Genomic DNA, 15,460 nt, shown 5'->3' with positions numbered 1-15,460 from the left:
CAGTAAAGCGCGGTCAGCCGAATAATGAAATTGATCTAAGACGGTCTTGTGGCCCCACTGGCACTAGAGGGGAAGTATTCGTTACAATATCTATTTGTTTTTCTTTATAAAAACATGAAGTAATTGTATCAATTATTGGGCCTATTAATATAGCATGAAGTTCGTCTAAGGATGAAATTAAATGAGGCTTTAGGCTTCCAAAGGCCCCCTCTGCTATTTTCAGCATGGTACAGGTCTAACCTGAACGATAAACTAAATTTATTTCAGTTAATTATTTGGGTAAAAAGAAAACAACATTTAAGGATAGTGATTAAGAGAAAGACAGACATAGTGTAGATATAATCGAGAAAACTTTTACAAAGGGACAGGGTGGAAGCTCATTGCAATGTGCACATTGGTGAGTAAATGCTTGCAAACCAGCAAGGACTGAACGATCCAGAGTTAAGGAATTAGTGACTTGGATGGAAACGAATGCCAGTGATGAGAAGCAATATTTGAAACCACTTGGGCCTACTGTTCCTGCATTAAATTCTGCATTGAATGAATGTGGCCAATTACAGTAGGCCTATGATTGAATGCAAAAAAGCAAAGCTGTTTGCAACATAGGCTTTGTTCAAAGAAACTGGGGGGGAAACACAGCCATGACCCAGTGGATATAAGAGAAGGAAACTCTAGATTGAACGAGTGAGGGAGGGCAGAGGTTAAGCGCGGGACATTGATGGAAGATAAAAGCTAGCAAAGAGGGGGTGCGAGAGTAACAGTAGGAGACGGTACCTTTTACGCCCAGAAAAGAAGAGGATGATTCGATTGGGAGTGACGAGGGCAAGATGTCATTCGGATTACCAAACGAATAATAATAAAAAAAAGATTCATCTGATGTTTAGCCTTTGAACAGTGGGTAGACATTATAACAAGGGCAGGGAGGACAGCAGTGGATATACATGTGAAGAAGGGAAGCGTAAAATATTAACGCTTGTAAAGACAGAAGGTCTTGACTCTTTTAGTAGGTCTCTTAGCAATGTCATAAAGGCATGCAGAGTGGAACAGATTGAGGTTGGGGAAAAAAACAGATATCCACATCTATGCAGCTGTAACGAGGAGAATGAACCTTTTACTGGATCCTCAGGATTTCACGGCTTTGAGTTATTAATGCGGTTCTCATATTGAGAACGAGCCTGCAGCCCAGATCAACCATCCAGGTTAATCACTCTAAGAAGGGGAGCAGGTGGGGCAATTCTTCATAGCCACGAAAAGCAAGCAAATAATGTGATAAAGCAACAAGTGTCCATCAAGCGTGTGATGTATTTTTTTAAAGTAGGCCCTACTTTCGGGTAAGAGAGAAGGGTGCCAGAGGTAGTTTCCAGAGTTCCTTTGGCTCAGCTTTACAAAGGTTTCTTTGATTTGTAATTTCATCTCTTCAATGCCAATCTGATATGGAGCTAGCTTTATAAAAAGTCCCAATCCCCTTTCTTTAGAAACATCAACTACACCCACCAAGACAACTGCCTTCCATCAAGACTCTAACTTCCTTCATATAATTACATTACCCTGTTACAGACTTTGCAGAGTACAATGATGCATATCACTGGGCATGCATTCTGTTCCATAGTTCCTTCAGGATTTGTGACGATTTTGCCCCATGTTCCAATTCTATGTTTGTTTAATGAAGGCCAAAGCAGACACCATCACACATCCATGGAACAATCTACACAGACATCAAAATGCAATTAATCTGAGCGTACAGCCGTAGGATTTTAAAAAATAAAACAGATGATGTAAAGGGGAACAATATGCTGTACGAGTGATCCTGTGTGTCCATTCTATGACCACTCCACCCACTACTCATTCAATAACCCATGCCAAGGCATTATCATGAAGCATTCTTAATACAGTATAGGCCTATTGAAGTGTTCCGGGAATTGTGTGTGTCCAGGGATTGTATGGGAGGGTTCCATTCCTCAAAGTCTGGTAAAGTGAATGCGTGCACATCCCACCTATATGTAGGCCAGGTGCAGGACAAAGTATACTATAAAGTAAAAACAAAAGATAATGTACACTGGGGTAGCTCCCAGAGTTTAATTCCCCATGTCTGTATAATGCTGCTGTAGCCCCGTGATGATGAAGCATTTGTTTATGATGGTGAGGTTTAGCAACACATTTCTGCGTTGAGTTAAAGAGGAGTTCTCAGCTGATCTGTTAAATGATATGCTTGGCCAAAAACAAATGTTGAATTGCTCACTTCCTCTTGAGTTGATTCGGTGTGAAGAGGAAGAGAAAAACACAGATAAAAGTGCTTAAAAAGCAGAACTCTGGAAAAAAAGACGTATGCATTTTAAACTGTGAAATGTTCAGGGCTTTGTGTGTCCATACGCAACTCTGCAGTCTAGAATGAATCTATAGGTTATTCACATTCGAGTATCTAAACATCTGCTCTGCTCTCAGCAAAATGATCGTATTAGCTACAGTAACCTTATACTGTTGTGCTCAGACACCAGCTGTTACTTGGACATAACTTAGTTTTAGAAATACCACCTGTACATACACCACGCTGCTAGAGACCCTTTTAGTTCAGTAAGTCCAGTCTTATATCTCTTTCTATTTTTCTCATACTCTCTCTCTCTCTCTCTTTCTCATTCTCTCTATCATTCCTCCAGACTCTGTCATTGTGAGACTGTAGTGCTACCGTTCTCCATCAGAGCACAAGCTTCATCACCTCCTATCTTGCTTTGTGAGAGCTGGAGTGAAATCCCTCTCTCTCCGTCCCTCTCTCTCCCTCTCTCCCACCCCCCCCCTCTCTCTCTGTGGAGTGTTTGTCCAAGATTTCGACACTCGCGTCTTCTCATGACAACCTCGGGCTCTTGATTCAGCCTGAAATATTGAATCTCTGAGATAACAGCTCCCACTCGTTCACAGCCTGCTGTACAGTGCAGTGCAGTTGTTGAGACACATTATATATTTTTTTTTTGCACAGAGTTGAAGAAGCTGTGTAAGCTTCAGCCACTGTGATTATAATGCTGTATTTTTGGAGAGCCTCCACATTAGAGGCCTAGTGTGGGGCCTTGGTTTGTTGTTTCACTTGTGCGCAAAACAACATACATTACATTTGGCTGATGCATTTTTTTTTAAACCAAAGCGACTAACAACATGATAAACAGTTTAAGCTTTTTAAAGCAATTCTTTCAACAATTCTAGAACAATTTTAAAAAAGGTGTAGTATAATAAGAATAAGTGTATCAGTGAGTGCTGTTTTTAAACAATCGAGAGTGAGTTCTAGTCAGGTGGTAAGTGTTAGATCCAACATCCGTTGCCCAAACATACTCTGCTGCACTGACCTTGCCTGTACACTAACCGGGTCCTGACAACTGTAAAATATCTAGATAGATGATATATAGATATATAGATACTTTATTGATCCCCAAGGTGAAATTCAGGAATATCTCCATTATTCCGGAGAACATTTTTGGACAATGTCAACCTTGCATCCTGTCCATCACACCAGTCTGGGCATCATTTACTTGTGCCCACTTGAAGCTACTTTCAGGATCTAATTTCATCCATTTGCCAGATATACCGATCAGCATTCACACAACACAACAGAACAGAGAGCAGTATCTCTTGATGTACCATTTAAATCCTCAGGAGCCCATTGACCTGCGCTTTGACGACAGCCACGTCCAGTATTTTTTCAACGGTTTGTCATAAAATGGAGGTCAGAGCACAATAGCTGTGCTTGACAGTTCCATCTTCAACACCCCGTTTATTTCACGGGCCAGACATTATGGCTTACATATAGAGTGTTAAATGAAGAGTTCAGCTTTAGACCCTTTTTATAGATCAGTTTCTCCCATACTGGAATGTTTTTTTTTTCTGGAATGTGCTTTTTCACACTGAAAGATAAAAGTATGAATGAAAGTAAAAACTGTTAGACTGTAAAGACGCCTGGATCGTATAGTTTGCTTGCCAATATGATGGCTATAGAGGCCTAAAGTAAAGTAACCTATGCTGGATGGGTCACTAAACATACAAATATCAAAAGAGGTGTATTTATTTACAATGTATGTCTATTTTCTCAATCGTGTAAATGTTTTTTGTACATTGTCTTTATTAGAATGGTTTGTACATTATAGTGTGTGTGTGTGTGTGTGTGCATATATAATTATTATTTTTTATATTTTTTCTACACTGTAAACTCTAATAAACAAGAACAATAGGGGAGCTAGTGTGTGGATATTCCTTGCGATTTTTTACATATAGCTTGACACGGGGACATCTACTGTTGAGAACATTTTTACAGCTCATCCCCCTTGGGTACTTTCAGGGGCAATCTGCTCACCAACGGAAATAGCGTTATTTCATTTTTAATAAGATGCCATCTATCTCTAAAACCCTAAATGTTACAAGGACTGAAACAGTCCACTGATATGTCAAAACAAGTCGGAGATCAGACTACACACTTGCGATTCAACCGTGCAGCAGGTTCAAAGACATTTCCTGTCAAGGTTCTTTGAGACAGCTCAGATAAAAGGAGAGATAGCAGTGACATTTGATTCCATCTGACAAGAATATAAACACTTTTTATCAAGCAGGTAATCTGAGGTTAGATGCAGCGTTGCTGTTGCTTGTTTTGTGTGCTGCTGTTTCACAGACAAACATAAATATCATGCACCATACTCTATTGAACTCAAAGAACTTTAAACATCACCACAAACTCTCAATTCTATTTCGTGTCTATTTATTTCACTTTCGAATCATGCTCAATGTATAATCACTACTTAGTACACCACAGATTGCAGCATCTAAATAGTGTGTGTGCAGTGTGCTACATAAGAGGAAAAACAATATTTGTTTTGCAGTTACAGGAACAACTGAAACCAATAAATAGTTTCACTTTATCACACACTTGATCAAAACGGTCAGGCATGACAGAGATTGATAACAAGGCTCTTTTCACTGTCTGTTTTCAAGGTGTTACAAGGTTTTGTGAGTCTAAGGCCTTGGGCATGGTCAACAACAAGGTTGTCGTTTCCACAATAGACAGCCTGCCGGACCAACAGCAGTGCACATGTGCAATCAATCAGTCTTGTTAGCATTGCATGTATTTTCTATTCTCCCACAGGCAGCTGGAGTTAGCTGTGGAGCATATTATTTCATCCCAGAGCCAGTACATCCCCTTATACCAGTAAATTGACTGAGAGGATGGCAGTAGTGTAAAGGTTGCCTGTTCTAAATCACAGTGCACACAAATGGACGTAGCTGTAGCTGCCTGTTGTGATTGGCAGTCACATTACTGTTGCCCTGGGCCACCTTGCCCCGAGCCATTCTATCTCGACATCCCTCCTACCCATCCCACCGACACTGTTTTTGCAACTCACTCCATTGCCTCCCTTGTGTGCAGTTCAACTGGATGAGCCAGCGTTGCTGACAGTGACTAGGACTCTTGCGCTCACAGCTTTTATCTTTTTATATGTTTTTAATGTCTGCGGCTATTCTGGTACCTGTCATTACAGTCTCCCTCTTGCCTACCTCAAAGGACTGACCTGCCGGTTTTCATCCCTCTGCCCCCTGTGCTTGAGAGAAAGAGAGTGTGAGGTCTTAAAAGATGGCTATTTCATCATTATCTTTCTCTGGTGTATTTTTTGTTAAGAGCAGCACTGTTCACTAGTGCAGACAGACAACTGAGGAATAATCTTTCCTCGGTCCATCATCTATTCTGCTGGCAGCCTATGAGTGGATGTTCACCAACAAGGCTAGCAAATTTTGATTGATTTTTAAGTATTTGTCGATATAGACTTGAACATAATGAACGCTGCCTATACCACATGCTTAGATATATGGGACAAATTATGCCAGTATCAAAAAAAACCTTATACTCATTTGTACACGTTTATCAGGGCTGTGCACAGCACCAGTAATTTTCAAGAGAAACACAGAAGCATTAGGTAAGCAAGCCTCTCAGCCTATATGATGATGGTTTATTGCCTGGCTTGCACTCTAATGGACGGACATATACACTTCACTCAATCATTGTCAGGGGAGTTAACATAAATAGGTTGGTTTTCTGACAAATGGGAAAATGTACAGATGGTGACAGGCTCCCTCACAACTTGTAGCACTTGATGTCACACAGTGCCCCAGCAGTAAAGTGAGGGGAAATGGCCAATACGCCCCAGGCTGCTAATGGACGATGCATAACAGAGTGTTCTGGTGAGTGTTCAGAGAAATACAGAGACTAAGACACAGGGATACAGACAGAGGAACAGACACAGAGACAATGATACGGAGGTACAGACACAGAAGAACAGAATAGAAACAGAGGAACAAAACAGACACAGAAGAAACAGAACAGACACAGAGGCACAGAGAGGATATGGAGAGCCCCTTCAAAACCTATGAACCACCTATTTCGCATCTCAGGGGCTGATGTACCAAGAGAATAGTGCCTGTTTCATGCTTTATTCGCGCCTTAAAACATGGCATCATTATGTAGACTATGAAGAGATGGCACATGAGTGAAAAGGTATTTTGCCAGCACAGGAGAGCTGCTTGTCTTACCCAACGATAAAGGAAGGTTGAGGGAAAAGTAGGAGTATTATGCGCACATAAGGGAGGAAAAGTGTTGATGATTGATTGAAGTGATTGATTTGGTATTCCGGCATATGTTTTGTGGTGGAACTTTTCGCCTTTTTAACCTTTAAACACTGTTCGTTGCTACCCCCCTTTATTTACTGTTCACAGTCGAATTTGACCGTACAGTTTATTAACTTGCTCTTATTTTAACATAAATTAAAAATATACACTATAACAATAGTAATAATAATATTTTTTATGTATATATTTTTAAGATTTGTTGCCTCAATGGATGTTGGTATGGTAGTCAGGGCACATACTCAACCATAGTGCTGGCATTTTGTAAAACTTCATGAAGCACACTCATGCACTTCACACTGTTAAACCAGTGGCCTTGCAACCTACACATCAACACAAACAGGTGCCCCTCGTACATCCTTCCATCCACTGTTCATCACAGACACAGGGTGCCTCACTAATGCATCGCCTTTCCATGGGGGCCCCTAATGCAGGGGTCAACCCAAGGGTCCCTAATACAGCTCTTACTTTAAGCACACTTCCTTTAGCATCACAGCAAGCCCTTTCACTTCTGGCATCACAGTATAGCAAAAGGAGAAAGCAGTCACCCCACCTGGCCTCAAACCCCAGTACAAAACCATTATCCAGGGCACCAGTTCTGCTTCTTTGAACCACTTAGAAAGCAACTTTTACTTTTGGTTACCTTTTAATGTGTTACTTTCACCATCAAGACTATTAAACTTGTCCTAGCCTTATACAGTAGTTGCCAAAATAGTATTAAATAGAGTAATACTCTATGATCTTAATAGAGTATTTTTCTTTAAGTGAAGAATAATGATTGCCCTTAATTATCTTGCTGGTTGTTAACATCTTATTATAATATATTGTACTAGTTGGTTGACTATTTCATGATCGCTTCTGATTCCTTTAATGTTGTCATCAGTTGACTCCATTCAATTACACTTGAGATTGATTGGTTGATTTGTGGGCACCACAAAATACATTAGAGAGTGGTGATGAGCGCTGTATACCTGACTAAATGAAAGCTACAGTAATTACATGTGATATGGCAAGGTAGCATGTGCTTTCTGCTGGCAGAAAAAGTCGGTATTTATGCTGTCTTCGTACATCTCATGTGTTGGACAGCACATTACTTCCTCATATGATGTTACATGAGGAATTAAGATATTGACTCCATGTTTCTATTCATATTCATTTATAAATATGTTAAGAAAATATAATAATAATAATAATAATAATAATAATAACTAGATGTACCGCATAGCGGTACAAAATATGACCGCCGCTCAGTCCTGTACATCCATTCCGCGAAAATAAATCATATTAATGAATTTGTCTCCATCTTCTACTTCATCCCCCACTCTTGAAACTTTTGTGTATGCTTGTTTGGAATGTGTGTTTGCACACATTCCGCTCACAAAGTAGCCTACTGGCGCTGCAAAGGTGAATAGATTTGTTTTTGGGCCAAAAAATTTGTAGCATTGTTATAAAACCTTTAAAATCTCTAAACAATCACAAGTAGGGCAGTTCATCACAGTCCATCCATGCAACTGGACTGATGAAAGGTACACCTGTAGGCTACATTGTATTTGGGAAAAGCAGAAGGTAGCAGCATAATGTATTTATTTATTTATTATTAAACAAAACAATCCCTGTCAGTTCCATGCAGTTTTCAACAGCTATCAAGAAGAGAGGTCATGTCATGGATTTTTGTGAATGTTTCTTCTTCTACATATGCATAAGTTTAGTCATCTAGTTCAAATGATATTCAGCTTTATTGTCAATGCACAAATGAAATACCAGTAGTCTAAAACAAAATGCCGTTTTACCCAGTGGTGCAAATAACTGACATGTCCAAAAGGGCCTTCATGAAATGCGTTGCGAGACTGTTCATACACATTTTAACGGGCAAAGTTGAAGAGCTACTGTCCGTTATTATTTGTGCAAATAATATGCTGATTCATGTTCCCTTGCATTTTGCAACTATGAGGTCCATGGTTAAGCTCAATCTGTTGACGCAATCTTTTGATTTTCACCCAGCCTAGTCCATGGTAGGCGCCCGATAGAAATATTGTTTAATTTTGCGATTGAGATATCCACGCACTGGCGACCCCCCCCCCCCCCCCCCCCCCTGCGGCGTGTTCGCCCCCCGGTTTCAGAGCTATTCTAAATGCAAAAATGCATAGAGGGAGTTATGACAAAACCGTGACTGTTAACAAACTATAAGCTATATAAGGTAGTCCATATGCTAGGCCTATTACACAACAGGCTATGCTGGCGACCCAAATAAAATCTCCTTTGGAACCAATGGCTTACACCTTACAGTATCAAGCTGCTACCTCTTGGCGAAAAGTTAATAGTTTTGCATATCAGTAATACATTTCACGTAGCTGTGTGAATCACGGAAAGGGCGAATGAAGTGGACACTTCTAAATGGAACCCAACCCACTGTACAGTAGCTCAAGGTCTGTGGCTAAAGCAGCCATAATGAAAGCGTTATCATTGTTTGGATACTTCACACACACGTGTTTTTTAATCGCATAGACTACAACTACCAAGCTGGAATCAAAGCACGACTCCCCTCTCACACCCTAAACACGCACTTCGAACAAACAAAAAGCGCCTCAGTCTCACGGAATAGCCAGGCAAAACTGCTGACCGGTGTATAACGTTGGTACTAAATCATCCATCGCAAAGAATGATTTTTGTAGCACGTGCAACAAATATGTGTAGGTACAGCCCTGCCCTGAATACATCTCAACGTGCGCTCTAAAACATCTGGTTTAAATGGAGATGTAGATCATCATGGGTGCGTTAATAAATCTACATTGCTGCGAGTTGACACAAATTATTCACTTTGACGAATTTATGTAGTTTCAGTTACTTTACTTTGAGCCATGCTCTTCCTTACTTGAATCACCTTTGAAAATAGAGGATTGAAGTATATGGGTGTTGACTCAGATGCTTTTTGAGACTTTGAGCAGAAATGTCCCAGCCCGGTGTTTAGGATGCATCATAGGTTATCTTTCAGGTAGCCTATTATTTTCCATTAAAAAACCATCACGTAGCGAACGTGTTGTGGCTAACTCATTTAGCTCCTGTTAGCCTAGGTTATGGTCATAAGCAAATGAGATGACGGTGGAAAGATACAATTAGTGCTGTAATCAATTTGCTTGGTAGTATAAACGCATTTATGGTTTTCTACAAATACATCAATAATCAAATTGGCCTCCATCACTCAACCATGCTAACGGTAACATTATTTTACCTACGTTCTGCTATGATAGGATTAACGTAGCCTACCTGCAGTAAAAAACAAGCATGTCCGATAAACATTCTCAGATTTATTTCGGCTTCAAGAGGAAATGGGAATTACATGTCATGCATAAATCATCCTACCCTTAGACGTTCTCTGCGGTAAACTACTGTACAGTCTTGTCCTTGTAGGAAGCGTAGTGTCTTTCCAACCCACTTTAGATTAACTTCCTCATCTGCTCAGTCATCCCTCACTGCAGGGATTCCCAAACTGTGGTAGGCCTACGCGTACCCCCGGTGGTACGCGAGCTGCTTCTAGGGGGTACGCGAGATGAAAAGGGATATGGCGGACAGTTGTTAAAATGAAAATGTTAAATCTTTTGTAATTAATTCATGAATAAATACATAATTTCGAATCAGGTCATAATGATATGGAAACATGAAATCAAAGGATATAAACTCTGTATGTGTTCATAAAAAAGGGCAGCTTATTAAACATGACGCGTTACTTTTGAATGCGTCGGATGGTCCGTGGGGGGAAAGTTTCGCGGATATAACAGGTTTTTGAAAACAACAAAAACAGAAAGGAGGGAAGCAGCAAAGCTAGGAGTTATTTCAGATGGGCAAGAACAAGGTAACATTAAGCTAGGCTTTACATTTAACAAACTAAAGGTAGCCTAAGCCTTTCTAGGCTGTATAGCCTAATGTTGTCCAAACGAATACATCCTCAGGCGTTGTTGTAGGCCTATTATAAGATATTGAATGTGGATGTAGTTAAGTATAGTATAAGTATATATACTCTTTTGATCCCGTGAGGGAAATTTGGTCTCTGCATTTATCCCAATCCATGAATTAGTGAAACACACAGCACACAGTGTAGCCTACACACAATGAGGTAAACCACACACTAATCCCGGCGCAGTGAGCTGCCTGCATCAACAGCGGCGCTCGGGGAGCAGTGAGGGGTTAGGTGCCTTGCTCAAGGGCACTTCAGCCGTGACTATGGTTCGGTGGGGGGGGGGGGGGGGGGGGGGTACGCGGGGTTTTTATTTGTCGGATGGTGGGGGTACACGAGCCGAGTCGGAATGTAGGCAGTGGTACGCGGGAGGAAAAGTTTGGGAACCGCTGTCTCACTGCAACGATGCGCCATCTAGTGGACAAACGACTACGTGACGCCAATACTGGAAATGCAGCCAAATTATTATTATGATGAATATTTGGTTTTCCTTTAATCCTACTGAATTTGTAATTATGTATCGGCCGTTCTAATTGCCGATACTGATGGTATGCGTGCCTGTGTGTGTGTGTGCGTGTGTATATGTGTGCACCACCATCTACAGGCCAATGAGTGTACAGTCACTAAATGTACACATAACTTAATTTTTTAGACCCCCCCATGGATGAAATTCTACGAAACTTGGCATACCCCATAAACTTGTTGCAGTTCTGAACATCTTTACTGAAGAGAGGGGCGATTAAAGCAGAATGATATTGCATTTTCATTTTTTACCGGGGGGGGGGTAACATTTGCAAATCACAAATGAGTGATTATGGGCTAGGTTGATGTGGGCCCTTGAGACCAACATACCATAAAAATGTCTTCATCCTCGGTGCCACGGTTCAGGTAGTTATTTAGGAAAAACTGCATTTTTTGGGTTTCGGGGGGCCCAGCGCAGATGGGGAGTGGCCCCCGGGGACCAAACGAAAATTTTCCGTAAAAGTCTAGTGGGGCTACATACCCACCAAATTTCATGTGCCCCGGTGTTTCGGTGCCCCGGGTATCGTTGACAAAAATTTCAGGAAGTAGATGACGAAAAAAAATAAAAAAAAAATTGACAATCCCTATATGACCGCTTCGCGGCGGTCATAATAATACATTTTATTTAAAAACGCCTTTCAAGACACCCAAGGTCGCTACACAGATAAAACAAATAGAAGAAGAAAAAAAGGAGAAAAATTATATATATATAAAAAATTAAATATATATATATAGTTCATTTAGCCATATCATAGTCCATAGGCTAGTCTGAAGAGATAGGTTTTCAGTTCCTTTTTAAACTGGGCAGTGGATTCACACTGCCTGATGTCGTTTGGAAGTGAGTTCCATAGCTTTGGGGCTGTGTGGGAGAACGTTCTCTCTCCCATGGTGCTGAGGTTCATCTTGGGCACTAGGGGTGGGCGATATATATCGTCTGCGATAATATCGTGATTGTTGTTTTAACGATGTGCAAATTGACATTATCGAGTATTTAAATTACTTATGGGGAAAAAAACCCTCGAAATCACGCACGGAAGATACATTCCCAGGAGGTAGGCTATGCGGGAGAAGTGCAGCAGAGCAAGTGTCACGTGATCACTAGTGGGTCACAACATTGTCCCAGCAGCCTAATGTTTATTTTGTGCAGCAAGAGCAAAGATTGTCAACAATCTTTGGTGAGAGTAGCCTACTTGGGATTTTATGCGGCTACTTCTGTTCAAGTAGCATTGATGAGACAGTCACGTTTTTTCCTACACTGTATTATATGGAGAGAAAACATTAGCCTTTGAGTATTTTAATAGTCAGTTGTAAACAAATAACTATTCTCATGTAACTCTTTTGTAAATGGTCTGAAGTTTGCTCTAAATATCTACGTTTACCGATTATGCTAACCGTTAGCATCTCTATGGGATTTCTCATATACATTAGCCATAAGCTAACGCATTAGTTTCTATTCTGTAACTTGGAATGCTATAGCCTACGTGATTGCTCTAAAACAAAACATAGAAGGAAATAACTGAGATGTAAGCTACTCTGTTGGTCTGCTGTTAGTTTTACAGTGAATCCTATGTAAAGGTTTGAAAGGAACTTCAGCTTCAGACTTTCTCTTGGGAAACTGTTAGGCCTATTCATCTTCTCTAATGTAGCTGGCTAGACCATGGGTTCCCAAACTCCATCAATGTGGGCCTCCCCTCTGAAAACAGTGACACCTCCGCGCCCCAACAATAATTTTCAAATAATGATATTCACTTCAGTTAAGCCACTTAAATCGGTGCTATACTATGCTATGCAATGCAATGAGTTTTCATCATATTTTCGACATTTGGCTTTGTTGCCCATATCAGGCTCGGGCCGTGCAGCGATTGTGACAAATCTGTCCATTTTAAATTAGCTATCAGAACGTCACATATTACTGTCACGTATGTCCAACCTCTTACGTGTATCTGTCACTTAATATTCATTTCTATAAACCAAGGCGGCGGATTCCTAAAGAAACGCAAGCACCCACACCATAAGTTTATCTAAATTAGCTATGTACCAAAAAATACATTTTACCGTGACTCAAAGAGCTGTAAACAGTGTGCGTGTACAAATCCGCTTGGAGCTCAAGCTCCAAGCTGCAAGTTACCGTTCACTGGTAACTTGCAGCTAGCTCGGCTGGCGGCACTGTTGCTAAATTACGTTATTAAGTTTGGCACAATACATTCTCAAGGGATCAATAATACTTCCACTATCCCAAAGATTTAGTATACATCTCGTCTATGATTTATTTCGATTTTATAATGTTGACAATTACATAATCATTGAAAAAAAAAACATAGATAGTTCTAACATGAAATAAACGTTTTTCCTTTTTTTTTTAATCAACCTTCCGCGCCTCCCCTCAAATCATTTGGCGCCCCCCAGAGGAGGCGCGCCTCACAGTTTGGGAACCTCTGGGCTAGACCATGTCATTGCCACACACACAAGTGGGGGCAGAATTGGAAATGTGTCATAGAGTGACAATGCATTGGTTGATTAAGTTAAAAAGTCACAGGTTAGGTTATTGGTTATTATTGTAGGCCTAATGATGCTATTCATAAATAATGGGCTGTAAAGTAACTCAGACTTTAACAAAAACAATTTTTTAAAGGATATCGACTAATTATCGTTATCGTCAAAATCACAAAAAATATCGAGATATTATTTTTTGTCCATATCGCCCACCCCTATTGGGCACCTTGAACAGACCAGCTGATGAGGATCGCAGTGAGCGGGAAGGGGTGTAGCTCTCCAAGAGGTCGGTGATATAGTTGGGAGCAAGGTTATGCAGGGCCTTATATGTCAACAGTAAGATCTGGACTCTCTGGGTAACTGGTAACCAGTGTAGCTGCAACAGTACAGGTGTTATGTGGCTTGTGGACTTTGTGCCTGTTACTATCCTGGCTGCAGAGTTCTGAATTATTTGGAGGTGGTGGAGTGATTTCTGTGGAATGCCAGAGAAGATGGAGTTGCAGTAATCAATGCGGGATGTAACATAGGCGTATACAAGTACTTCTGCACTCTGCTGACTGAGGGAGGGGTGCAGTCTTGCGATGTTGCGCAGATGGAAAAAGGCGCTGCGAGACACACTGTTAATATGGGCAGTGAATGAAAGTGTGCTGTTTAGTATAACACCAAGACTCTTCACCTTGGTGGAGCAGGCAATGTTGGAGCCATCTACAGATAGGGAGAGTCTATTTTCCATCCTTGCCAGTGTTGTTTTTGAGCCAACAACAAGTAATTCAGTCTTGTTACTGTTCAGTTTTAGGTAGTTGTTAGTCATCCACAGATTTATATCATGCAGACAGGCAGTCATCGCAGCAGGAGGAAGGGAGGCAGTCGGTTTGGTGGACATATAAAGCTGGGTGTCATCAGCATAGCAGTGAAACTGAACATCAGCAGAAAACAAACACCACTAAAACACTAACACAGCCAACAAATGATCAGCACTACCAGGCAAATTCAAATCCTGGATACCAGCATGGATACAGGATCTTGTGGCCACTGATCGTGTATGAATTCCCAGTTAGTGGGGTTTGGAAGGTTAAGATATCGCCTCTGCATGTTGTTGGGATTACCACAGTCAGGCATTGAGATGAGATCTCAGGATCTGAGTTGTGGAAGGCTGAACCTGTTGGCATCAATTTTTTGTCAGTCCATGCCAGGCTGAAGCACCAACATATCCCTTGTACAACCCCAAATCAGAAAAAGTTGGGACATTGTGTAAAATGCAAATAAAAACAGAATGTGATATTATACTATAATGTGATATTACTTGAATGTTATGTTTGTCTGTGGACCTAATTGGTAAAATATGTCTCGTCTCCACCGGGGGATAGTCGGAAACGTAATTTCGTAATATCACTTTGACTTTGATACAAGTCTCGTAAACCCATATTTAGCAGCCAAAAAGGACAAAGACAACATAACAAATGTTGAAAATGAAAATTCGGATTATTCAATGGAAAATATATGTTCATTTTGAATTTGATGCCAGCAACATGTTTCAATGTTGAGGAACTGAGAAGACCAGTTGGCAGAGTTTTGAGAATTAAATGTTGTCCCATTCCAGCCTGATATAGGATTGCAGTTGCTGGCCATTTCAGCATCTGGACTCCCTCTGTGGTTCTCAACCTTTTTTGAACAAACGCCCCCTGACCTCATCATGATCAATACAATTTTGGCTGTTGCATGTTTTTGAATTGAGTATCAAACTGTGCACATAAACAATAGTTATCAGAGGTTTTTCTGAGCCCACACAATGATTTTCTTTACAGAAACAGGTCTGGTTTTGTTGCAGTGCCCTCTGAGGTCCAAAAG

The sequence above is a fragment of the Alosa pseudoharengus genome, unplaced genomic scaffold (genome assembly GCF_046254945.1).
Source record: "Alosa pseudoharengus isolate Yale_2024_CS ecotype anadromous, Long Island Sound unplaced genomic scaffold, YU_APseudo_1.1 YU_APseudo_1.1_scf_14, whole genome shotgun sequence".
Taxonomy (NCBI): Eukaryota; Metazoa; Chordata; class Actinopteri; order Clupeiformes; family Clupeidae; genus Alosa; species Alosa pseudoharengus.
This window is presented reverse-complemented; position numbering follows the sequence as displayed.